Below are 27,338 nucleotides of genomic sequence, written 5' to 3' on the forward strand. Positions count from 1 at the left end.
CCCTAAGACCATTTTTAGACGTTTTAGAGGTCTAGATAAAAAACGATAATAATAATACTCTGCATGGTACTATTACGAGAAAGCTAATCTTATGCGACACAGGAAACATCTTTGACAAAATGTAATAGTGAAACTAAAACAAACAGTACAGAATTAATGGAAATAGATTAAATATTACACGACAACGACAAGTTAGGTTCGTGATGCCCTGCAGGTAGGGCGTAAGAATTGTACCAGCTGCCCCTATTGCATGATCGTAAAAGGCGACTAAATTTAGGATCTTATCTTTTCTTTCTCCCTAAATTACTTTGTTCTTCCTAGAGTCTCCCTTGACACCGCCTCACTTTTGGCCTTTGGTTGAGCGCTCGCCCCTGTGAGGAAGGTTCTGGGTTCTGTCCCCTGGCCGAGACACACCAAAGTCTGTAAAAGTGGTAGTTTCTGCTCCTGCTTAGCGCTCAGCATAACGGGAGTGGGACGACTGGTTTGCCCGTTGTCAGTATAATGTGACCGGGTGGGGTGTGTTGCTTGGTGTCTTCGGTGGCATGCTTCAGTGATATAGCACTATAAAAAGGGCAACAGTTCCACTATACAAGAAGACACAACACGAATATACCGCAGTCTCCCAAAACAGGCACCTCGCACAACATACACGCAACACACCGCATACATGGGAGGCCGTCCTTACATGACCATAGCTGTTAATAGGACGTTAATTAATCAAACAAACAAACAAACAAACAAACAAACAAGGTTCGTGATAAGCAACCTTTGACGAAAAAAAACATAAAATATTTTAGGTGGAAAATACTAGAATTATTATGAAAAAAAAAACGAAATTTGACGATATTCTGTACTAGCGTCATAATTTGACTACTAGAGAAGTAGGGGCACGTTACGAACTAAAGAAAATCAGCAGGTCCGAGCACCAAACATGGAACACCTCCTAAATGAATTTGTTTTCAAAAATATCCAGACACATTTAAAAAAACAAGAGGCCCAGAGGGCCTGTATCGCTCACCTGGTTTGTAATGCCAAGAAATGTTCTGAATACAGGTTCATTGTTTCTTTTCTGAAGGAATTTTAATATTAACCTCTAAATCCCCTATTAGGCCCCACCCCTCCTGCCCCCAGGGGGTCAGAGCCAAAATTTATACAAGTTCTGTTCCCCTTCCCCCATGGATGTTTGTGGCCAAATTTGGTCACAATCAAAGCAAAACTCTAGGACAAGTAGCGATTTATAGGATTTACCTCTATTTCCCCTATTGGGCCCCACCCGTCCTGCCCCTGGGGGGCCAGAGCCAAAACTTATACAAGTTCTGTTCCCCTTCCCCCAAGGATGTTTGTGGCCAAATTTGGTTACAATCCATACAGAACTCTATGACTAGTAGCAATTTATAGGATTTACCTCTATTTCCCCTATTGGGCCCCGCCCCTCCTGCCCCCCGGGACCAGAGCCAAAATTTATACAAACTCAGTTCTTATTCTCCCAAGGATATTTCTGGCCAAATTTGGTTACATTCCATGCGGAACTCTGTGACAAGTAGCGATTTAAAGGATTTACCTCTATTTCCCCTATTGGGCCCCGCCCCTCCTGCCCCCGGGGGGGTCAGAGCCACAATTTATACAAGTTCTGTTCCCCTTCCCCCAAGGATGTTTGTGGCCAAATTTGGTTCCAATCCATGCAGAACTCTATGACTAGTAGCGATTTATAGGATTTACCTCTATTTCCCCTATTGGGCCCCGCCCCTCCTGCCCCCGGGGGGTCAGAGCCAAAATTTATACAAGTTCTGTTTCCCTTCCCCCAAGGATGTTTGTGGCCAAATTTGGTTACATTTCATGCAGAACTCTATGACTAGTAGCGATTTAAAGGATTTACCTCTATTTCCCCTATTGGGCCCCGCCCCTCCTGCCCCCGGGGGTCAGAGCCAAAATTTATACAAGTTCTGTTCCCCTTCCCCCAAAGATGTTTGTGGCCAAATTTGGTTCCAATCCATGCAGAACTCTATGACTAGTAGCGATTTAAAGGATTTACCTCTATTTCCCCAATTGGGCCCCGCCCCTCCTGCCCCTGGGGGATCAGAGCCAAAATTTATACAAGTTCTGTTCCCCTTCACCCAAGGATGTTTGTGGCTGATTTTGGTTACAATCCATGCCAAACTCTAGGACAAGTAGCGATTTAAAGGATTTACCTCTATTTCCCCTATTGGGCCCCGCCCCTCATGCCCCCGGGGGGTCAGAGCCAAAATTTATACAAGTTCTGTTCCCCCTCCCCCAAGGATGTTTGTGGCCAAATTTGGTTACAATCCATGCAGAACTCTAGGACAAGTAGCGATTTATAGGAAATGTTGACGGACGGACGGACGACGGACGACAGACGACGGACGACGGACGCCGCGCCATGACATAAGCTCTCCGGCCCTTCGGGCCAGGTGAGCTAAAAATGATATTAGTCATAAATTAACAAATAATGTACCAAGTTATACACGTATAATTCAATTTTGCTTGTTACGAATATTGAAGAGATTCTCTTTAGTAAATTGAATTATAAGGATTAATTCGAATAGATTTTTTATGTTATGGAGATATAACACAAAAATCTGAGTGTACTTTCATCATAAACCGCTTTTACACTCAGATTTTTGTGTTATATCTCCATAACATAATCAAAGTACTGAAAGTACTGAAAACACAGCGCAACAGAAACAGAAACATTTTAATGAAATAAAATGTATGTTCATAATTTGAATACATGAGCGATTATCATTCATCATCTTCCTATTTTCCTGAATAGTGAACTGTCATAGATGAGTACATGTATTATTTACTGAAGTGACAACGCCTGAAATTTGTTTTGAAGTAATGAAATATGTATATCTATATTTTAATTTTAGCAAATTTTTAAACAATTTTACCCATATAAATTTCAATTGTTTTATTAGATGTTCTGTATATACATTCATATATGTATACACTTGTTTAACCATATCTATATAATAATGTTTTATAGGAGTGACTACAAGGACAATACAATGAGGGTAATTCTGTTACATAACCACGAAGCAAAATATGACATAAATATATTGTTCTACATTCCTTATGAAACATATAACAAAAAATATTGACAAATTCCATGACATTGTTAAGTATTTCGATTGATACCGATGAAGTAAGCAAGTATAACATGTATGCTGTACCCATACCCGAGCCAAAGTCACGTACGTTAAAGATGTTCCACCGCCGACAAAGCATGAATGATATTCATCAGTTGAACAATAATATGTGTTTGATCATGTATATATATGTCTAATTAACACAAAAAAATAATATAAAATAATTTATTTTGCCTTTGGTGCATGCGCAATCAGTACTTCCTTCCATACAGGATATTGTGACACGGAATTTTTTCAGGATGCAATTAATTATTTTTAATATTTTTAACTTTGAAGTAAAATTAGAAGCTCAAACTTTTCAATGGTGGTAATGGTGTAAAGTACGTAACTTTTGTAACTCAAGAAAAATACTAAATCGTCTGCTCCTGTTTTTGATAGTGAAAAAATACCATTTGTCAGTGGTGGAGCATCTTTAAACAAATGTAATACATAACCACTGATGATTTGGTAAAATTATATTTAGGTAAGAACATGCATCTAAACACGCTACTGTAAGAGCGATTTAAGAAATTCTAGACAAAAATATTTTTACTACGTTGGCAAGGACCAGCAAATTTTAATGTACTCTTAAGACTGGATTGTCCCTTTTAACTTCCTTTCAAATTTAAATGTTTCAATGGATCCTTGACAGCTGTGTATGACATACAACCTGTATCATATACTTAGTAGTAGAACTGATCCAAGCATAGAGATTATCATTATGGTTTAAAGATGCTCTGTCGCTGAAAATGGTATGTGTTCTCTATCAAAATCAGGAGACAACAAATGAGTATTCTTCATCAATTACTTACTTTTTACATAAATATTACCGCCACTGGAAAGTTTGAGCTTCTAATTATACTAAAGATAAATCACAATAGGAAAGTTTGAGCTTCTAATTCTACTAAAGATAAAAATGTTAAAAACAATCAATTGAATTGCATCCCGTAAAAGATCCACTATGTCCTATACTGATTTAAAATAGTCATTATTGCACATGCTCCAGAAGCAAAAATAATTATCTTATATTAATTTTTGTGTTAATTAGACATATTCATAATTATTAAACACCAATTTTCTCTGTCCCCGGTGGAGCACTTTTTAAGGTTTAAAATTCAATTATGTGGAGGCAGCCATTATAGAAATTAATATGCCTGTTAAACTGATTACAAGGGGAACGAGAATTATGCGATGTCCTTGTAGTTATAGGTCAGGACAGTGAAATTGGACTCAATTTTGAAAGTGATAGGAAACAACAGGAAAAGCAGTCAACATTTTCCATTTTGATATCTACAACTATGCATTATATTGTAGTGCTATAAATATATGAAACACATTTTTTTTTATTGTAGAACTACAAAGGAGAAATTACTTTGATATGAGTTTGTTATACTGGACTTATTAGTAAAAATTAAGAACATAGTTATGATCAGCCAGAAAGAAACTGACTTCCATTTTGAAATCACAGGGGCACGTAAATACAGTTGTAATATTGTTGATCCTGTAAGTTGTATCAGAACCTTATGACATATCCTAATATTAGGATATGATGCACTTTGACTATTATATATAATGAACAATTTACTTGCCCCTGTAGTCTAATGTAGTTAATTTAAAATACATTTTGTTCAAAGAAATCTTTGAAATATTGATTTATATAAATGGAGGTAATAAACAGTTTTTAAAGCTACTAATACATTACATTTCATTGTTGACTTCTATTTTCAACAATGAAATCTGAAGTACATGTATTTGTTGCTTGAATGGAAGTTGAAATCACTGTAACCTTCCTGCAAGTATCCTATTTGGTTAATATGTGATGTGATGTGTGTGAAGAAAATTTGAAATGATAATAGTAAAAAACAAAGAAATTTAATCTGTTCATATATTGCATATTTATTTTTACACTGATATTAAAGCAACACATGAATATATTTCCCGTTTTAGGATACAGAAAATGCTGCAGACTTTGCAACCAATTTTCAAATTCTTGCAAATAATGCTTGAAAATATCAGGCAATGTAAAACCTCATCAAATTATGTAAACCTCATCAAATTATATGTATGCAATGATAATGCATTTACATAAGACCTATTTTTAAGCAATACCTTTACGAGTGCTTAAATTAACTTGCCATCAAGACAGTCTTTAAATACTTGTTAATTGTAAACATCATCAATATGGATTAATTAATATGAATTATTAATGATAAGCATTACTGTAGCTATCCTGCATAATATTTGGAACAAATAGAAATCAGAGACAAGGGTAACTTCACAATTGTACCAAAAACGGTTAAATAACAAGTTATGCACAGTTTTGCAGTTAAAGGATTATTGTATTACCATGTAATATTTCTCTTTTTGTTGAACTGTATAAATTTTGCATTTTGAGCTGTTCTGCTTATATAATATTGCTGTTAGGAATAGGATATTTTGTTTAGCTCAAGATATTTTACAGTATTTAGTAATTTGTTCCCTATATCTCCAAGTTGACAAATAATATAGGGCCCTGTGAGGCATCGACTTGTGTACAAGTACAGTGTATATAAATCATAAAATGAAAACTCATTGGATTTTGCACAAAATGAGTTTTGGTAAAAAAAAGGTTTCAGACAGTTTACGTACTACAATAAAATTATGCTTTCTCACATTTTTAGCTATTGTTAAGCATTATGTTTTTGATCAGCTGTTGTTGATGCAATCATAGCATAACCTTAAAATGAAATGCACAGTAACTATTATCCAACAATCTTTGCAACAATATATACATGGGGCATAAATACATTGTTTTTGTTAGGTAATACAACACAATAGACAGACAATAGTCAGTCAGAAATATTGCATTTACAATATGATAACATGTTACTTGCTTACAACCCATAATTTCCACATTAAGTATAAACAATGACATATGTTGCAATAATGAAACATTAAGTACACATTTAAAACATAATCACGTACGATTGATGCTAGTATTATAGTCCATGTGCATATCACTCCGGAAATATTACAGAGATGATTATGCTTCATATACCCATTTACACAAACAACACAGAGTATTGTTTGGCATGTCAATTTGTTTGCAAGCATGTTAAATATTGTTTACCTAACTGTGTTTATTATCAATCCTACAAGTCTTGAGCATCCATCTAATACAAACTGTAAAACTGACCAAAACCATCATCTTATAGTAGGCAAATGTATGACCAATAAAAATCAAAGTCCTCAAAGTACTGCAAATACAACGCAGCAGAAACAGAAAGAAAAGAATGAAATCAATTGAATTTCCAAAATCAAAATATATAAACGACTTTGATATCAATTGTTTCAAGAACATTCAACTGATCACAAAAAATACATATGTTTTGTTTGACATTTTTCTTAATTATAGTTCCTACATGAAATAAAAGATTCTAAAATTACAAAGAAAACAGAAGTCTTCATTACAAATGAGTTTTTACCTATACTCTTGTTTCTTATGTTGCTCTCTTGTTTCTTTTTTGCACATACACTTATTTTGGTAAAACCATGCACACACGAGGGCAGTCTTATAAGTTATATTGCCTTTACCTCAGATCTGTTTTTAACAATCATTAAAAACATTATTTTAAGAACATCTGATAAGTTTACGTTATAACTCTCAGGTCTTTAAGCCTTAGATAGCAAGTCCAATTTGAATACCTAATCATTAAAAAAAAACCAGAGATTATGCAAGTTGGACAGAGAAGTTACCAGTGTGCATAGATTGTGTGTATTATACACAGGCAAGGTGGTTTAAGGTACAGTTGACCTAGATGGCCCTGTGTATTATATAAACCACTCTGTGTATTCTATACATGAATGAAATGGTTAAAGAGGTCACCACTAGATGTCATTGTAGGGCAAGTCCTACACATGAATAGTAAACCAGATAGCAATAATACAAAACACTACATGCGTTGTATTAATTGAATATTGAACTGTATACAACTACATAATTCAAATATTTTATCACTGTGTAGAAAACATTCATACACAATGCAATAATATCTTCATTCAATATATATAAATCTCTTAAATTCACAAGATTCAGTGGTTTTGGTGTTGTGTTGGAATATTTTCTAAATTAATTGATGATAACCATGACATGATTTTGTTTCTTTTTTTCTTGAATCATATATATATGCCGGTACCTGTTTTGGTTACAAAAGTCAAGGTCTACAACATTATTTAGTTATACACATAAAAAGGTAAATTGATACATCATTCCTGTAGCATGATCTTAACATGCCATTCATATTTTGATATTTGCGATTGAAATTGTGGAAATTGGCCTAAATACATACAATTCAGAAATTAAGAAAAAGAGATACATGCATATTGGTACACATTTCTTTTCAATAGAATGTTCAATTCACAGTATGTAATATTTAATAATTACATAATGTATTACAGAATTATAGCTGCAATATCATTAATTGGAAATCAATAATCACGTAGATTCTCTTCAAGCAATTAACAATGATTTTCACTCAGACCAAGAATCAATTTTATCCATGATAAATTGAACTCCTTTTACTGCTGGTTAAATTATCTCGTAGAATTTTCTATTATTTATGTTTAGGTCATTGTTTCAGCATCACAAGGGTAGAATTGTTGACTTGTCAAGTTTGTTGTTCCAGCTCATTAATCTTTCTAATCTGGAAGAAAAGAAATAGTTTTCAATGAGTCAAAAATGCATCATTATTAAACACATTTGTTTCCTATTGTTGCTATCACTTTGTGAAAGTCTGGGAATGTCTTGCAAATGCATAAAACAATTGCTCAGATATAATACTTTTAGCAACACTTTATTTATACAACAAAATTAACATGTAAGTTCAGAAAAAAAAGTTTTGTAATACTTACCGATATAGCATTTTCCTTATGAATTCAAAAGGGTTTTTATCTATTCATGTTGTTGTATAGTCATGTACCATTCTCCAAACCAAGTATTCGTGCTGAAATGAAAGAAGATGAATTGTTAGAATGAAATGACTGTTAGTATCATTTATTATGATATCTTTAATGAATTGTTAACATACCTTAACACAAGTGATATGCAGTGCTAAAATAATTATCAATTTGTAGTACACTTAAACATATCTTTCATTATCAACTACTATCCATGATAAAAAGTATCCTAAATGACATTGTAAAACAGATGTTTCCCTCGCATGCAAATTAATATTAGCTTACATGGACTATACCTACCTTGAGAACTTGTTTCTGTCTAGCAATATATCACTTGTTGATATGGCAAGATATGATGATATCTGGCGGCATCTGGCGGCTAAAATATCTAGACACCTCTTGAGCTGTAATCTTTCCAAGGATAATTTTCTCAATGGTGAAAGGACTCCATAGTTCCATGGTCCTTTCCTTCAGTAATGCCGGGTGGCATCACCAGTAGTTGAATTATGGACCAGGTTATCTGATCCTGTGAAGGTGGTTGTTTGCCACCTTTGTATATTGATCTGTCGAACAGTTCATGCATCATGCTCTCAGGTTTCTGGATCTGTTAAAATATGAAAAAACTGCACTGATAGGATAATAAATATTTCCAAAGGTAGCTAGCACTTCAGTTATAATGAAACACTAAGACAGAGGGTTGACAGAATGCAAGAGAAACACATGTTCACTTTGGTACATTTAAAATATACACTTCTAATCTGAGCAAAATCTTAAAGTGAATAAATAACTACAGATAGCTTATCTATAGGCAGAACAATATTTTGAAACAGACTACATATAAATGAATACTAGATGAAGTTATAACATATTTTTTTTTATTATTTTCAACTAGTTATTTTGTTTTCGATGGTAAAATTACTTCTGCTGTTTTGTAAATTACATTTGACATGTACGATATGTTTGTATTTCACACTAAACTATAATAACCTAGACTTTTTGCAAATTATTGAATTAGAATCCAAAGGAATCTATATTAAAGCTTAAAAATTCTTTTTGTAATACCATTTGAAAAACACTCTGGATGGATATATTTCAACACAATACAAACCCATGAAATCATGATACAAAGCTTAGAACATACATGAGACAAATGAACATATTTCTATTTACATTATATCAGTATCTTCAATACCAGACATCCTAACATGCATATTAAGCATATATTTTACATATGTAAAGTATCCTGATGCATTTTATTACTCATACTGTCAGTATATTGGCTACAGATATCTGCAAGCTTTCAGGTTAAGTTATATGCTATTAGTATTGTTGAAAGCTTACCACACACAGGTGGAGTAATTATAAAATTCTAGATTAAACACGAGTCAAGACCATATATTAACACTAATACACATTCTTATTTACAGGAACTATTTGTATTATATTTACAGTATCTAGTATAAAATGTTGACCTAAACAAGTCAACATGTACAAGCACTATAGAACTAGTACTTCTGATTATAAGCTTGTTACCTAGTATGGCAAATATGCAACTATGGGCTTGTGGTCAGAGTAATATGATTCCAAAGCTGCACAAGAAATTTGGCCAGAAGAAAAATTGCGAATGTAGATATGGTCCAAGCAGCTACCATGATCAGTCGTAATGCTGTGCATGATTTGAGTCATACCATATCTTTGCGAAATTGTTCCAATGGCAGTTGAATGAGTCATGAAATCAAGGTTGGTGTCTCCCATTACTAGCATGGGGTTGGAACTGTCATACCTTTGTGCAATACATTCCATGAAGGAATTAAAATTGGAAAGAGTTGCCAACTTAGGAGAACAATATAAGAAAAGAGCCTGAATGAGTACCTCGCCCTGGTAAAATGTGATAAAAGCGGTTTCAATCCCCAATATATTACAAGGTTGGAATACCTGCAAGGGTTTCTTTGAATAAATAACAATACCTCCATATGGTCGCACATTGCCAACACATTTATCGTCAGCACGATACATCCTGAAACCATCTAGTTGGTAATGATCATCAAGATCTGTTTGTTGCAACCTTGTTTCTGTGATAACTATGATATCAGCAGTGTACAAGTCATTCTGAGCAGATAAGTCTGGCATATGCAAATGCAGAGACCTACTGTTATGATAAACAAGTTTCATGTCTGTATCAATGTCTGCTAGAATAGGAACACATGACTGCAAATATGCATACTCTCTCAATCTGTTCATTTCCTGCACAACATCTTGAGAGATTGAAATCTTTTGTTCATTCAATTTGAGAATATGAACATCTTGTAATTTGCGAATGCGGCTCAACCCAACATAGTGCATGTGTTCCAGTTTCCGATTGCCAAAATGTAACACAGCAGATGACATTGTAGATCCTTGCGATTTGTGCACAGTTTTTGCAGCTGCTAATCTTATTGGAAACTGGCGTCGTGTTACAAAGTTTGAACAACTTCTTCCAACTGAAAATTTTCGGGTTATTTCCAAGATTGGAGTCCATGACTTGCAAATGTTGGGTGCATATAAATGGCTGTACTTCTTTCTTGTATTAGCTCCTATGCAAATGTCATCAAATTGAACCCAAACAATGCTACATCTAGAGGAATCTGGTACTCGCAAGTCTAATTTTTTGATAACTCCGGGAGTGCCATTAGTTAATCCATCCTCAACATCAATGTTTACACACACTTCTGTTGGTAAATTTTCTGCTACATGTAGATCTCTAAGCAGACCCATTGTTCTTGATGGATCATCTGGTATTTGGTTCATGACTTTGGCTTTGACATCTTCTGACAGGTCACCACTTACGGTGTCTATTGCTTGAATGACACATTTGTTTCCGGTTTTTTCATTTTCATATGCAGTTCTGTTGTGAGTATTCACCTCGGCATTTGTTGTGAACAAATGTGGCATCTGACTAACGCTGGAAAGCAATTCTTTTGGAACAATACGATCATTGAGTGTCTTCAAATCTGACTCACTGTGTTGACCCTCCCGTAACCTGTTGAGTAACTCTGAGAAAAACTTGTCATCCTTCTGTCTCATAATCTGTGTTAACTCAAACATTCTAAAGTGTTCCATCCAGAGATTTGTGGCAAGTGGCCCATAACCTTCTTTCAAATCATCAAATATCCAACCATCCATAACTGGTTTTAACTGAAAGAGGTCACCTATTGCAATGATACTGATGCCACCAAAAGGTTGACCATTAGCAAAGATTTCTTGGAGTCTGAAATTGATGTAGTTAAACATTCTGTTACCAACCATGGATATTTCATCAATGAAAACTACCTCTAAGGCATGGAATTTAACTCTGAAGGAGTCTAGTTGCTGTGAATCAAGAGGTTTGTATTTGAAGCTCTGATTTGCTGGTATACAAAAGAGTGAATGTATAGTTGACCCACCAATGTTATGAGCAGCTTTGCCTGTAGGTGCACAAAGAACTGCTTTGATGTCATCTGGACGTTTTCCAACACCTTTCTGAAAATATCTGGTAACAGCCTGATACAATGCAGTGGTCACAATGCTCTTGCCAACACCAGCCCCTCCTGTCAAAAAGCAGTATAATGGATCCTCGTTGGTTTTAAACCAGTGTAAGACATGATAAAAGAACAATGCTTGCTTTGGATTAAGAGACCTTGCTAACTGCATGTAATCTTCATTGTTCATGTCATTCACCAAGATTTCCTCATGGTCTATTTGCTTTCGAGTAATGCCAAGATCAAGAGCTAAGTCATAAACCTGACTATTATTTTCTCCAGGGTTGAAACACCCATGAAGCACACTTGGAACAGATTCTTTTTCTGCATCTATTTCATCGTTATGTTGCGTTTCTGGAGCAACTACCTGAGAATTTGCAAGCAATTCTATGTTGTTTTCTACTTGTTCTACAACTTCAGAACCATCTGCCTCATAATCCTGCTTGTTTGTGTTGATTATGCTAATATGTAGCGAATGGCTTGCTTCATATGAATCACAACCATCAAGCAAGTCTGTAGCTTCATCACGCCATGGTTTAAATAACATCAACTGCTCCCTGAAGTAGTTGTCTGAATCATGAACTTTGTTGAACCGTACATAGCGAATTACTTTCATGATTTTTCTCCTCTTCAATACTGATCCATCCTTCAGGCAATACTCTTTTCTATCCATGGTGCATGACAGTTCATTTGATGATTCCGTGTTGATAACATCTGTACTATTTTGTAAAGAATCATTTTCTGGCATGATTATTTCTTCATCAACCTCTTGTTCATCTTCTGGTAATTCAGGAAGCTGCAAATATTTGTTAGTCTGTTTTTTCTTTTTTGGCAGTACAGTGTCAAACTTTGAAACAAAGTCTGCAAGGCAACAGCTTTCAAGCTCCTTAGGTCGTCTTATGTAGCGCTTCAGACAGTTGTCGCTTTCTATATTAGAAGAGTGCTTGGGCATGTCTTCAAGTACTCGCAAAGGTTTCAACAAGAAAGTTCTGTCTTTTGTCTCACCGGTGTTGATGAAAACAACATTCCTGCTACACATTCTCAGAGGCATTTGAAGGATCAGGTATGCAGCTTCTTGGGCAGAAACCTCTACATGAGTAAGGAACTTGTTTCCAATATGTCTCACTTGTTGTTTCAGATCAAAATTCCCTTTATGGACATCTTTACAGGCTTGATATAGCAGATTAGACATGCCTCTTTGTCCTTTAGAAATGTAGGAGACGATATATGAAGCACATGCATATGCATCAAGGATGAATTGAACATCGATATTTGCTTCCCAAGCTTCAAGAAGGTCTATGTTGTAGGAATTTATTCTTATTTCTGCTGGATTTCTTTTGAGAAAAATCTTTGGTGCAGTCAAAGAAGACCTTAGAGCATTTATGTACTGTGATTGTGTCATTTCAAGCTTGTTGAGAAATTCCTCAAAGGAAATAGATTCACCTTTAGTCATAGAGTTCAGCATCTGACAAATATTGATGAAATTTGCAGGAGCATTTGGGTCATTTATCTGATCCTCCTCACTTAACGGTTCCAGAATAATTGTCTGATGCATTGGTGGTAGTGGGAAGCCGAACCGGCATATGGCTTTGCCTTTTTTCCTACACGTACGAGCATGTCTGTGGGTTTGATAATTGATCAGATCAGGTCTGTCACTACTTTTGGAACATGTAGAATGCATATCGATGAATTCTGTTACTTCATCAATGGAAGACTTCCCATAAACAGGAGCGTTCATAATCCATAGTAACATGTGTATGTGTGGTGACCCTCTTTGCTGAAACTCTACCCGGTAAAAGAAGTCTTTAACTTTACCCAAGGGCTCCAGATCTCCTTTCAGAACAGTGTTGATGAACACCTGTACTCTGTTATTGAAATATCTGGCACATGTGACAGGGTCAGATTTGATGAGTTCACATTTTTCGATCCAAGTCATTGCTTCTATTTCTTCATTTGTGCAAGTCCTGTTTTTATTCAGTTTTGCCAAGTCTCTCAAAAGGTTAAGCCATCTGGTTTCTGCAGCCGAGAAGGAACAAAACCATGTTGGGATACCTAACTGACGAATTAAGGCAAATATGTCTTTTTTAGCTTGTTCCCAATATGCAGGTGACCCTCTTAATGTCTTCAATACACGATAACCTTCGTCTAGTCTCACAATCTTATCAAAAGATGATGGTGCTAGTATTTCTCCAACAGTGAGTTTTTTCTTGCCTTCTTTACATTTCCTCATAGCCAATGAAACTTTGTCTTGTATTTGCTTAATTTGTAACTTCTTTAACTTAAAGAAGATATTTGGAATAGAGCATGCAGCTCTTCTATCATGACAACGTAGTTCCCATTTACTAATTGTACTATAGTATACAGGTGTTTTACGTTCTTTGTTATCAGGTCGCTTTTGTCCACAATAAATGGTAGGAAATGAGAGATATTCAGCATCTTTGTCTTGATACAATCCTAGGGGTGTTTGACCTTCACCAGGAGCAAATGACAATGTTTTACTTAAGCCACGAACATCAATTGGATGAAGAAGAGTATCTGTGTTACCTGTTAGTCGATCTTCAAAATGTGCAACTTCAGTCCAGCCATCAGAGTCCTCATCACTATTAGAGTAGCTTTCAGGAGCATTCTTTTGCAAGTCACTTTTATCAACAAGTTCTTTACAGTGTGGTTTCTGGTGTAAAAAATGTTGTTCTTCAGACGTAACATCACTGCTATCTCTTTTACAATGCATACTTCTGTTATGTACATCTGAATCAACTTGCTCATTTGATTCCGCTGTTTCAATTCTACCCTTTCCACATTCCATACTACTGACACCTGAATCAACTTGCTCATTTGATTCTGCTGTTTCAATTCTACCCTTTCCACATTCCATACTACTGACACCTGAATCAACTTGCTCATTTGATTCTGCTGTTTCAATTCTACCCTTTCCACATTCCATACTACTGACACCTGAATCAACTTGCTCATTTGATTCTGCTGTTTCAATTCTACCCTTTTCCACATTCCATACTACTGACACCTGAATCAACTTGCTCATTTGATTCTGCTGTTTCAATTCTACCCTTTCCACATTCCATACTACTGACACCTGAATCAACTTGCTCATTTGATTCTGCTGTTTCAATTCTACCCTTTTCACGTTCCATACTACTGACACCTGAATCAACTTGCTCATTTGATTCTGCTGTTTCAATTCTACCCTTTCCACATTCCATACTACTGACACCTGAATCAACTTGCTCATTTGATTCTGCTGTTTCAATTCTACCCTTTCCACATTCCATACTACTGACACCTGAATCAACTTGCTCATTTGATTCTGCTGTTTCAATTCTACCCTTTTCACATTCCATACTACTGACACCTGAATCAACTTGCTCATTTGATTCTGCTGTTTCAATTCTACCCTTTCCACATTCCATACTACTGACACCTGAATCAACTTGCTCATTTGATTCTGCTGTTTCAATTCTACCCTTTTCACGTTCCATACTACTGACACCTGAATCTGGACTTTCACTACAAACGTTTGTTTGTTCTTTTGATTCCTTTGCTTTGTCATGATCATTTATGCTTTGGCTGTCATGATCACAATTCACATGAGTTGTGCTGTTTGTTTGCTTATCCATCTGTATATCGAGATTTCCAGAACTACTCTTGTTAGTAATATATTCATCTCCAAATCCATACCACTTATCTATATCATGGAGATTCCAACTTTCATTTAAAGTGATACCTTCGTTTTGAAATAAAACACTATTTGCAAGAAGCCATTCCAGTCCTCTTATACATCTATTAGGACGTATGCTTTCATACAATACTGAATGCTTATTGCTAAGTTTTCTCTTCAGCTTCACCTGTATTGTTTCAGTATTTGCCAGAGTTCTTGGTAATGACTTTGCAGTATTTGTTACATCTGTTGGTACATTAACAACATTGCCACGCAAACTTCTTTGACCCCCACGGGGCTTTTCATAGAGTTGCATGAATGGTATTCTTGGGCTAATAAGCCTCTCCTCCATTTCTGTTAAGTTCAGTTCTTCTGGCTTTTCTGGAAATCCCATTCCATTAACAATAGCACATGCAGGGACCTTGCCCTTCTTTATATTATTTAAACATGTGTTACATATCCATTCACAACTTCTTGCACTTTTGATACCAATTAAACATGATTTAGCAAAACTTGACTGAAGTTCTTGGCAGCTTTCTACTTTCGTAACAGAATTTCTAAACCATGTTTGTGTACAACATGAACAAGTAAATATTGGACCTTCAGATACATCCCTTTTGAATCGGTCAATCACCAACTTCCTAATGCTGGTTTTATCATGATTGCATTTTAACATTGGAACCGGCACTTTTTGAGTGTGGTTGTTTTTCTGCCGGTGCAAGCTTAAGGGTAATGATAGATCAGTTGCAATTGATTTATTTTTCTTAGATTTTCTGTTAGAAACTGCTGCAATGTCTGTAGGCATATTTGAAGAACATGAAGCTATCTTATTCTGTGTTTTTGCAGAATGTTTTGTGCGAACATTTGAGCTTCGTAATGCTGATTTATCAGTACATGTACTAGCAGATGTTGGTTTCTTTCCTGTAGCTACCATTGTTGATTTACAACTTTTTGCATGTCTCTTTTTGTTATCTGTACCTAAATCTTGCTTGTACTGTGCACGTGCTAATTTACGTCTTTTGCTACCAGTTGTCATTTCAACATCTGCAGAACTAGTATCTCCAGGCCTTTTGCGAGATGTTGCAACAAATGTCGAAGTTGATGTGGCATTCACAATTGTCTCCCTTTGATTAGATTGTGCAAAGAACGGAATCGGGATGTCTTTTACCTGCGAGCATACAATTCTGTTTTTCTTTTTTGTTGCTATTTGCAAATGATTTTTGACAGAGTTTATTTTAAACACATTTGCAGCAAGATCAGGCACATGTATACAACATCTCTTTGGTCTATCTTTAAGAAGATTAAGTTGCAAAGGATGAAGTTCAAACTGCACATTTTGTAACAAAGAACTTGACAGTGAGCAACAAAGAGATCTCAAAAATCCAACAAGGGCATAAAATGAAGGGATAATTGAAAGAACACATTTGCCATCAGGTTCACATAAAGAATTCAAACCTCTACTATGGGGATCAAACACATAGTAAACTCCATTTTCATACCGAATGGCAACAGCAGATGCATGAAAAACTAACAAAGCAGATTTAGATGTTACAAATGTTATATTCAAAGCATTTTCCAGTGAAACACCAACGGGTGAAGTATACCCTGGAATCATACATCCTATGTGTGATTTTTTTATACCCACAGAGAAATATTGGTTGTTGAAGTATACACATTTTGGTAGATCAGAGATCAACAATAAATCATGATCACACTTATCATGTATAGAGCTGTAAAGATGGTCTCCTGAATCCAAAATAGTATGTAAATCATTCTTTTCTAAAGATTTCACCTGCTTTGTGAATGTGTGTACTAAAAACATCAGCCCGTTTGCCATGCATTGTTTACCGCGTGTTGTGTCAGAGTATTTGCCAGACCCTTGACAATAATCTGCCCTTATTACAGAACTTGGACAACTAGTATATGATGTAATAGATGCCATATTGTGGTAATACATACATCGTAGTTCATTGGCAGTACACCCTGGGTGAAAGTTTTTCAATGTGTTGGATGTGTACCCAGAAAATATTGAAAATGTGATTTATCAGGTATATACAAACAGTATATGACCATTGCTTTATCTATATGTGTTCAATCAATACCAATGTTTTGATTCTTTTGTTCATAATTGTTGCAAAACAGAACAGTAACATGTGTTCAAGATATGGACATTTCATTGTTCCATAATATAAGATTAAGATTGTTGTAGAAGGAGACAATGATAAGAAATTGATAACCGTTTAAAAATTATAAAAACATTTAAAAAGTTCAGACATTTCCAGAAAGTGACAAGATCCACTCTTGAAATTCATAAAGTAGTATCATTCAAAATATTTTCTCTTACCGATTTTTATGGTCTCTTATAATTTTTTCAATGTTCTACATATTTTTGTTTGATAGTCCCAGAATTAAAAGTTGTAATCAATAAGGAATTATGCACATCATTGAAATTGTTCAAAAACACTGACTGCAGAAAATGTTCTCTGTTATGTGTATGCATATATCATATTGTTGGTGTTATATTCAGTTCTTTTGACAGGTACATGGTATTCCAAAGTATTGTCTCCAATTCTCATATTCTCAAGCAGACCATGTTTTTTTCTAGCTAAATTATTCTAAATATATATTCTTATCACAAGTACACAAAATTCTGATATTTCATTTTGATGCTCTCATGACTTCACCATAATACTCTAATAATAAATGTTCTAAAATTCTCAATTTTTCCAATTAATGCTGGGATATTATGATCTTGTAAGGCAGTGCACATATTCTCATAGTCTCATGATATTCTCAAATGTTCTCATGATCATACTCTCATGATATTCTCAAGCAATGTTCTCATATATATATAGTCTCATAATATTCTCATAGTCTCATAATTTTCTGAAGCAATGTTCTCATTATCTCATAATGTTCTCAAGCAATGTTCTCATAGATAGTATCATAATATTCTCAAGCAAATAATCTCATAGTCTAATGATTTTCTCAAGAATTTTTCTCAGTCTCATAATATTCTCAAGCAATGTTCTCATAATATTCTCAAGCAGTGTTCTCATAATATTCTCAAGCAGTGTTCTTGTGATCATAATATTCTCAATTAAACAATGTTCTAATCATCTCATAATATTCTCAAGCAATGTTCTCATAGTCTCATAATTTTCTCAAGCAATTTTCTCATAGTCTCATAATATTCTCAAGCAATGTTCTCATAGTCTATAATATTCTCAAGCAATGTTCTCATTATCTCATTGGTCTCATTGTATTATCATATTCTCAAGCAATATGTTCTCAGGTCCCATAATGTGCAATGTAACAATACTTATAGTTGTATTTCATGGAAACTCTATGTATGTTCTTGCTTACAGAATGTATATATATCTGAATTTGTCATCGTCCAAAAAGTATTTTTCTAGAAATATGTAATATTCAAGAGGGATAATTTTGAAATCAACACAATAAGAATATATGTGAAAATTTTCAACTTTCAGAAATACGTTGACCTCAAATAAAGTTAAATACAAGTTTTCTCAATGAAATCAGTACTAGTGTATATAGTCTCCAAAGCATGTGTAATATATACCTTTAATGACGCAATGATATTCTCACTGTACCATTCTTGTATCTTTGCCAAGCATTGCCAGGAATAATGCTGAAAATGAGAAAAAAAAAATATTAAATAAATGTGTTACAATACGTAGTAAACAAGGCAAAAATAAACTCTTTATAATAAAGTCATAAATATGTTATTTATAAGAAGAAATTGTAATAACTTACAATTTCATTCCATGTGAAATAAATTAAAGGCTAAAGTACAAATATATACCATGTATACAAGATGATCCTGTTCACAATACCCAATTAAAAGAAGGAAAATGAATTAATTGACAATTATCATTAAACTTTTTCTTATAATAAAGCACATACGTAAGTGTTTTTTCCTTTTGGTTATTATTACTCTTCAGAGTGAGTATATGTATGATCCATTAATTTATCTTATTACTAATTACAACAATAAATATACATACGGGTTACTTATACTACTTTGTAGGCTGCTGTAAATCAGTTAGAGCTCCTAAAAGAAGGTAAAGTGCAATTGTGAACAATTCTGAAATGGAAAAGAAAGCACTTTAATTAAATCAAGGTTATGATCATGATCGTCTAATTAACATTAGAGTAACATTAACAACCACAACCTATTTCATATATTATAACAATTCATGCATGAATCCATGTGGGTTTTATTAGTTTAACGTCCTATTAACAGTCTGCAGGGTCATGTAATTATAAGGATGTGCCAGGTTTGTTTGTGGATGAAAGGCTTAAACTGGAGTACCCGTAGAAAATTTTTAAAACCACTGACCAGCAGTCAGTACATGGCAACTGCCCCAAATGGTATTCAGAGGTGGAGGGCTTATTACTCTTTATCCATATATATATATAAGCATAAAGAATGTATTATTATATATGGTGATCAGCTTTCTAGCTGTTGGTCAATATTGTTCATGACATATATATTAGGGCTGCAACGATACACCAGTACTCGGTTACGATATGTATCATGACACATGCCTCTCGATTCGATTATTTTCGATACGATACTTCTGTTTTGTGCAATCTTGTGTTTTTACAGTTGTTTTTTTACATCTGGATTTTAAAATGTACAACTAATGCATTAATATATCATACCTAAAAGAGAAAAAATAAAAGAAGAGCATTTTTATGTTTGATGTAATATAAACAAACATCAATAATGTTAACTCAAATTACAAAAAGGTGAAAAAAAAACATAACATAAATAATCAATTAATAAAAGAGAGATGAATAACAATTAATGACTTGAGTATAAGTATCTGTAGCGAATGTAACTGTATTAAACAAAAAACAAAAAATAAAATAAAACTAGGTTCATATATTTGTATACCAATTATTGTACTTACTTAAATTGATTGAACATGGTTCAAAATTGTACATAATTATAATTCTATTATGGACTTGTTCTCATAACAACTAGCTTTTGGCCTGAAGTAGCCATACAATATTTTTTGACCTACTCATTAAATTATTACATTTTGTTATATGTTTAGAGAAAAAAAAATCTCTGTGTTCATAAAATTTCTATACAATTTTTTCATACTTGTACAATTTATTGACATTTGCTATCATTAGTATATGATTAATAAAATTAAATCTAATTAAATCCGGATTTGTTATACCTATCCGACTCCTTTATCATAATTACCAATGCCAAAATGGCGGCCATTACGACTGCAAAATTTATGACTACCTTCAGACAGTGTAGGCCTATTTTACACTGAAACTGTGAGTAAATCATCAACAATTGTTAAAAGTGTTTGCTTTTTATGTGGTTCTTACTAGCTGTAGTCATAAGATTTATTATAAAGGCTTTAAAAGTTGGTAGATTGTTTCCAAGGCTGGCCGACTTCTGCGACACATTTGAATAGTGACACAAGCTCACTACAAGACTTAATAGCTACAGGCTCAGAATGTTAATCAAAACAGGTTGGGAGATGATCAGAGAGTGTTGACACCTCTTTTGAGTGTGATCCCAGTGTCTGATTATCTTGATATGGTTAAGATTTATTGCTACAAGTGGTAGTTTGTTTGTTTGATTAATTAACGTCCTATTAACAGCTATGGTCATGTAAATACAGCCTCCCATGTATGCGGTGTGTTGCGTATATGTTGTGTGAGGTGCGTGTTTTGGGAGACTGGTATATTCATGTTGTGTCTTCTTGTATAGTGGAACTGTTGCCCTTTTCATAGTGCTATATCACTGAAACATGCCGCCGAAGACACCAAGCAAGTAGTCTAAAGACTGCATCGTATCGAACCGAAACGTGAAGGCTGTATCGTTAAAATCGTATTGACATACAAATATCATGATTCAATGTGTATTGCGATGAATCGTTTCAGCCCTAATATATATCATGATCAGTCAATTCAGATGTACGGAACATTAGATCAATCTTAGAATAAACAGCTTTCAACTATCATTTTAGTGCCAATCAGTATCACTGATCAGTGTTTAGAATCATAATTCAAATTTGACAAGATAGTGATAATCATAAGAATTAATTGTATAAGATTTGACTGTTTTTTTTGTGTTTTTAATCCGTTTTGTATTTTGTTAGCCAAATGACATGCCTTCTTGCTCAGGTATAATCATCAATTAAAATTTGAAGAAAATTGAATCTGAAAAACATAAAGACATGCGGTAGTAGCCTGAAGACGTTTTAAACATGAAAGTAAACCACAAATTAAATGTCAATTGAAAATTTGACGGTCTACTATTATAAACTATAATTCTGAGTTCTGCTCCAAGCCAGATTATTATTCAGACAAAAAAAAATCTCATGTCATGTGCAATAATCTACAATGAATGAATGATGTATTCAATTTCACATTCATAAAATGCAGTTTACATTTCTCAAAAAATAAATACGGTTTAACGTTTGTAAATTCTAGTATAGGACTGAAAATTACGCATAAATAAAACAATAATATGCCAGTGAGGTGGTTAAAATCAACAATTAATTTGTCTCTAGAAACGAGATGGAGTAAAATGGCACTGAAAACGTAGAAATTGAGCATCTGCATGGACGCATATTTACATTGTCGAATACATGCATGTGTAACGCTCGACATCCTAACAACCGAAACACGATTTAAATTCTACTTCTAGCTAAAAAATAGAGTAGGCCAGTCTACGTATATATACTGTACCGTTACGACTACGACTGACAATACTCTGCTTTTGTGACTTGACAACGATCTACAGACCAATGCTAAGATAGGAAATGAGATATACGAAAAGTACAGCTTACGTCTACGGAAGTTACTGTCAGTCTGTCACCAATAAGGGAGAAAAACTATCGTTCTCTTGGATTCAGCATCAGTGTAAATATTGATTGATATTGTAACATGCACGTTGATTAGTCGACAGTTTTCAATGTAGACCAATCAGCGTTTAGATAACAAATGTCGTCAAAGCGAGCACCTGCACAAACTAAATTGGAAAATTCATAGGCCTATTAATTATCATTCATTTTCCAGCCGAATCCTATCATAACTGGGCCAATAACAAAAAATATCGTCATTAATTTACATATAATGTGAAATAGGCGCATAGCTATGAGCTGAATGTTGATAAACAGCATCAGTCAACTGTCATGGCGATAACTTTGGATGGCAAAAATGTGCGATAAAAATGGATCTCGCAAAAGTATAATTAATGAAATACAATATCCTGGCATGTAAATTATGACACGCAAAATGTTTTCTAATACATTACTTACATTTTTAGCAGTCGATGATGCAAATAAAATGTGATGTCAGTGGATATCTCTTCCGGGTCGAAGGTGGACGAATCTTGCAGCGAAGACCGATTAAAATTAATACGCGATGGCAAATTAGTTACTGTCATGTACGAATTATTATTATACACATTAGACTACCCGATTAACAATTTTGCTCTTAATTATGTAATCTGACTTCTCCACAATTCTTCTACGTGCACAATAATAATGTTGCATGTGCAGAGCACAGAACTATATTTCAAGTAACGATATGACTGTAATACGGTCGAACTAATGTTACGTTTCTGTTGAATATTATATTAAATACGCATTTTTCACATTACGATGTGAATCTGCGTGCAATAAAATACAGCAAACACTTTTTGTTGTTAAAGTAATTTTACTTACTTAATTAACACATTCAATAAAATGATTAGTAAAGCAGTAATAGGAAGGCAGCATTTTGATTGGTTGAATGGCAATGAATGGAAATTTATGAATGGAAGTTTATGAATGAAATGGTTCACGAAATCACCACTAGATGTCGTTGTGGGGCAAGTCCTACTATATTTTACAAATTAGGCCAAACCAGACGGTATAAACACAAGCGCTAGCGCTGTGTTAAAAAATCTATTCAAGTTAATCCTTAAATACTGATATTTGTTCTTATTTTACTGTGTTTTAGGGTTGTGGCACGAAGTCAGTTCCTGGACTTTATCATTTTTATTGTAAATGGAGAAATTAAACAATAAGGAACAAAAGGGCATCATTGTCACAAAAACAATCCAACACCTTTATTTTTGTTCAGGACAATTACTATTAAATTTATTGGCAAAATAAATAAAAACCTTTTTTTATCGAATATCTGAACAAGCCTTTATTTTAGCGTTCCATTTTGTGTAGCATTCCATTTGTGAAGCATTCCATTTTCTGTAGTGTAGCGTCTCATTTTGTGTAGCATTCCATTTTCTGTAGAATTCCATTCCGTGTCGCGTTCCATTTTGTGAAGCGTTCCATTTTGTGTAGCGTTTCATTTTGTGTAGCGCTCTTTTTTTGCAGCGTTTCATTTTGTGTAGCGTTCCATTTTGTGAAGCGTTCCATTTTGCACAACGTTCCATTCTGGGTAGCGTTCATTTCTAGTGTAACATTGCTCCAATTTTTTAACGTTCCATTTTGTGTAGCGTTCCATTAGCTTTGGTGTTACCAAGATAAATTAAAATTACATTTCAAAGAGGAAAATAATTTTATGAAGACAGAAGAAGAGAACTTTGGACTACGGTGTTGAAAACTATCAACTTTTTTTCATACAGTTACAGTGACAATGACTTAAAGTATCTGCGTGATTTAGGTGATGAAGATCCCACACAGAGACTAATTACATATGTATTTTGATGTGGAAGCGACTGTGCTCAAATTGACAGGTTGACATGATATATATTCACTGGTTATAATCCATTATGGATACGACATGCTATATATGATCATTACCCGGGTTAATGTTCATCATTGAATAATGAAGTGTGTGTGCCGCTACGGATCATTTTCATTGGACGCTTGTGTATCTATAGTAACGCAGATCGCCAGTGGAACCCGTAACAGCAGCCAGCATCGCCAGATGGGCTGTGCGACATATGCTATTTTCCTTCCTAGTTTACGGTATGTATTTAAGAATCTTTATATTAATTGTGCATACAATAGAAGTAATATTTATTGAATTGGTAACCCTCCTTAGTTGTTGTTAAACAGTGGTACACTTTACTAATACACAGACGAGCATCTTATTTCATCGTAGACAATCACTATATGTACATGCAGTATTCAAACGATTCATAAATACCCTTTGTGCTTTAATTCATGCTCATGCATATAAAAACTTCCATAAATCACACACATAAATGCCAAAATTCGCATCCAATTATGATTTTTCAAATTCATTTAAGCAATGATGTTACTATTTTTAACTTCATAGGGGTATGAAAGACAATACTTAATTTTATTGAATCCCATCCTCGATACTCCAGGGCTTCCGATCACTTACGATCTCTACACCCCTGGACTATCTCATAGTGAAATTGAAGGCAGCTCAACGGAAAACATTTGACAAATCACAGGCTAGCAAAGATTTCCTTTGAAGACTACATACAGAGAGAGCGACGCCTAACATCTAAGCCACACAGTCAACCACAGTGTACCGTTATACGGCTCTTTTGATGTACATCAAATGACTAAATTACCTGTTCTATTCTGTTGCCTCCAGTTTTACTATGAGATAGTCCAGGGGTGTAGAGATCGAAAGTGATCGGAACCCCTGGAGTATCGAGGATGATTGAATCCAAAAGTAAGACTTCATGATTTTATGAATTTGAAAATTTGGCATTTGATGAATCTTAACTTAAATTTCTTCATAGACAAGCATGATGCTACGTAAGTTAAGGAAGGTGGTACGTTCCATAACCAGAATTCAGACTTTCCTTTACCTTCGTACTGCTCTCCGAATTATGATCACGTTTTCGGCGAAGGAATGTGAATTGACTTAGACAATCTCAGAACTTTGGCTGAAATCTTCATCAAAAGGAAGCCTGTATTGGCTGATATAGATGCCTCTTGATTGTCATGGCTCGTTGTAGATGCGGTTGTCCCTTAGTGAATAACTTATCTTGATTTCGGGTTGATAATTCTTTCTTGTGGAACCTTTTTCTTTATCCTACCACTGGATGGCGAGTTCGGCTCCCACTTGATTTTTGCCGGATGTTCCAAGCAATTCAGCTTCCATTCGCCATTACAAAGAACATGAACTGCATACTAAACCTTTGATGCTATATTTACAAAGCAATTGGCATGATTTGGTTGATGAAGAAAAATACCAGGCTCATTACATATGCCTTTTGATGTGAAAACGACTGTACTCAAATTGACAAGTTTACATGATATATATTTAATGGTTACCGTTCATTATATATCAATGTTTTTTTTATCAGTGTAAGAGTTTATTTTGTAAATGAAGAATACGCGTGTAAAATTTTATTTATTTTTCAGGTTGCAACTGCAGTAACTACTATATGGTAGGATTTATGGAGAGCGGAGACTATCCTAAGGCATCAGTCATTTACATCGGTGCCGCGGGAAGTGGGGCCACTGTCAAAGTGAAGTCAGTCGTCGGTCTTGTCTCGCAACAATACATACAACCAAAAAAGACGGTGTCTGTCGCGATTCCCGGGAGTTTTGAAGTCAAAGGAACAGACAAGAGCGTCCAAGGACTATCCATTGAGTCAGACAACGATATATTTGTTGTCGGGATCAACAGATTGGCACCCAGCGATGATACGTATCGCTATTACACCGATAGCTTTTTGGCAATTCCTGTTTCAGGGCTTGGAATGTCATACCTGGCAGCAACAGAAGATCGGACATCGCAGATTTTGATTATCGGGATACACGATTTCACTCAGGTTAAGATTAGCAGTAGCAATCCATTCTCATACAACAACCATACAACCACGGGCGTTTTAACAACGACCATGAACATGTATGAAACGATTCAAGTACAAGCTCTCGGCCAGTTGAGTGGAACTCTGATCAGGTCGGACAAGGTGATTAGTGTATACAGTGGAAATAGAATTTACGATAAGATATCACCGTATTTAAACCATCTTGAACAGCAGCTAGCTCCGTTGGAAGTTTGGGGGATCGCGCACATCACGGTACCACCTTACCACACCCAATATAACATTATCATTGTAGCCGCTTTCACAGATACCGTTGTGAGATCATCATGTGGTCAGACCTTCGACTTGGCTTTCGCGGGTTCTTCAGTGTACTCAGACATGGGAGTAGAGACATGTCTATGGGAATCGAACCACCCGGTCTCGGTGACGATGATCGTGATAAATAACAATCCTAATGTTGCGTATAGACATATTGACCCTGTCAGAATACAGCCTCTTCAGCCAGTGAACGAGGTAGAGTTCTTCGCTACTAACGAAATACCTTCTACGGAATTGATACTTGTTAGCAACGCCAACGGAATCAACATGGACAACAGCTTTGAGTTCTTATCACCTCTTCATGGTTCTTCTTTCTCATTCATTCGATTACCCGTGTCTTCTGGCTACCACGTCATCAGCTGTGACTCCACGTGCCAACTGTCAGCCTACATATATGGTTTTGGGCTTACAGAAGTATTGGGATACCCTATAATTCCCAAACAAACTGTAAGTACTTTCTTTATTACACTCTGACCAGATTGGAACGTTTTTCATATTTGGCTTTGATGTTCTTCGATTGTCTTCACGGTTTTTGTTTTAATTTCGGAACTATAGCAATGCGGTTTCAGTTACCTAAATCTATAGTGAAATTCAAATTTGTATTTTTTTTTTCAGAAGTCTGACGGGCATGCGGGTAAGACAACCACAAAAGCTCAAACAAAGTCATTGGCTGTTACTGACAAACCCACACCGCCTACCATGTCTTTTTCAAAAGAACCTCCAAGACGTTCTCGCACAACAGTTTATACTGACGACCAAAGAGAAACAACAGAAAATATATCAATGCAAACAAAAGCAACAGCAACTACAGTCGAGCAAGCAGAAACAGCAACTACAGCCGAGCAAGCAGAAACAACAACTACAGCCGAGCAAGCAGAAACAGCAACTACAGACGAGCAAGCAGAAACAGCAACTACAGCCAAGCAAGCAGAAACAGCAACTACAGCCAAGCAAGCAGAAACAGCAACTACAGTCGAGCAAGCAGAAACAGCAACTAC

At 35.1% G+C, this 27,338-nt stretch overlaps 1 long non-coding RNA gene across 3 annotated transcripts; it reads right to left on the reverse strand.

Annotated features, from left to right (window-relative positions):
- Positions 1–5,020: 5,020 nt before the first annotated feature.
- Positions 5,021–23,377, reverse strand: LOC138329132 (uncharacterized). 3 transcript variants are annotated; one of them, XR_011209413.1, is made up of 6 exons: positions 22,577–23,377; positions 19,286–19,365; positions 18,841–18,909; positions 8,385–8,688; positions 8,040–8,131; positions 5,021–7,831 (listed from the first exon to the last, which is right to left on the reverse strand). It is a non-coding gene; the product is annotated as an uncharacterized lncRNA (long non-coding RNA). The 3 variants fall into 3 exon arrangements; XR_011209414.1 differs by lacking the exon at positions 22,577–23,377 and adding an exon at positions 22,106–22,559; XR_011209415.1 differs by lacking the exon at positions 22,577–23,377 and adding an exon at positions 22,005–22,103.
- Between the last annotated feature and the right edge of the window lie 3,961 nt (positions 23,378–27,338).

This window comes from Argopecten irradians, chromosome 8, assembly GCF_041381155.1.
Source record: "Argopecten irradians isolate NY chromosome 8, Ai_NY, whole genome shotgun sequence".
Classification (NCBI taxonomy): Eukaryota; Metazoa; Mollusca; class Bivalvia; order Pectinida; family Pectinidae; genus Argopecten; species Argopecten irradians.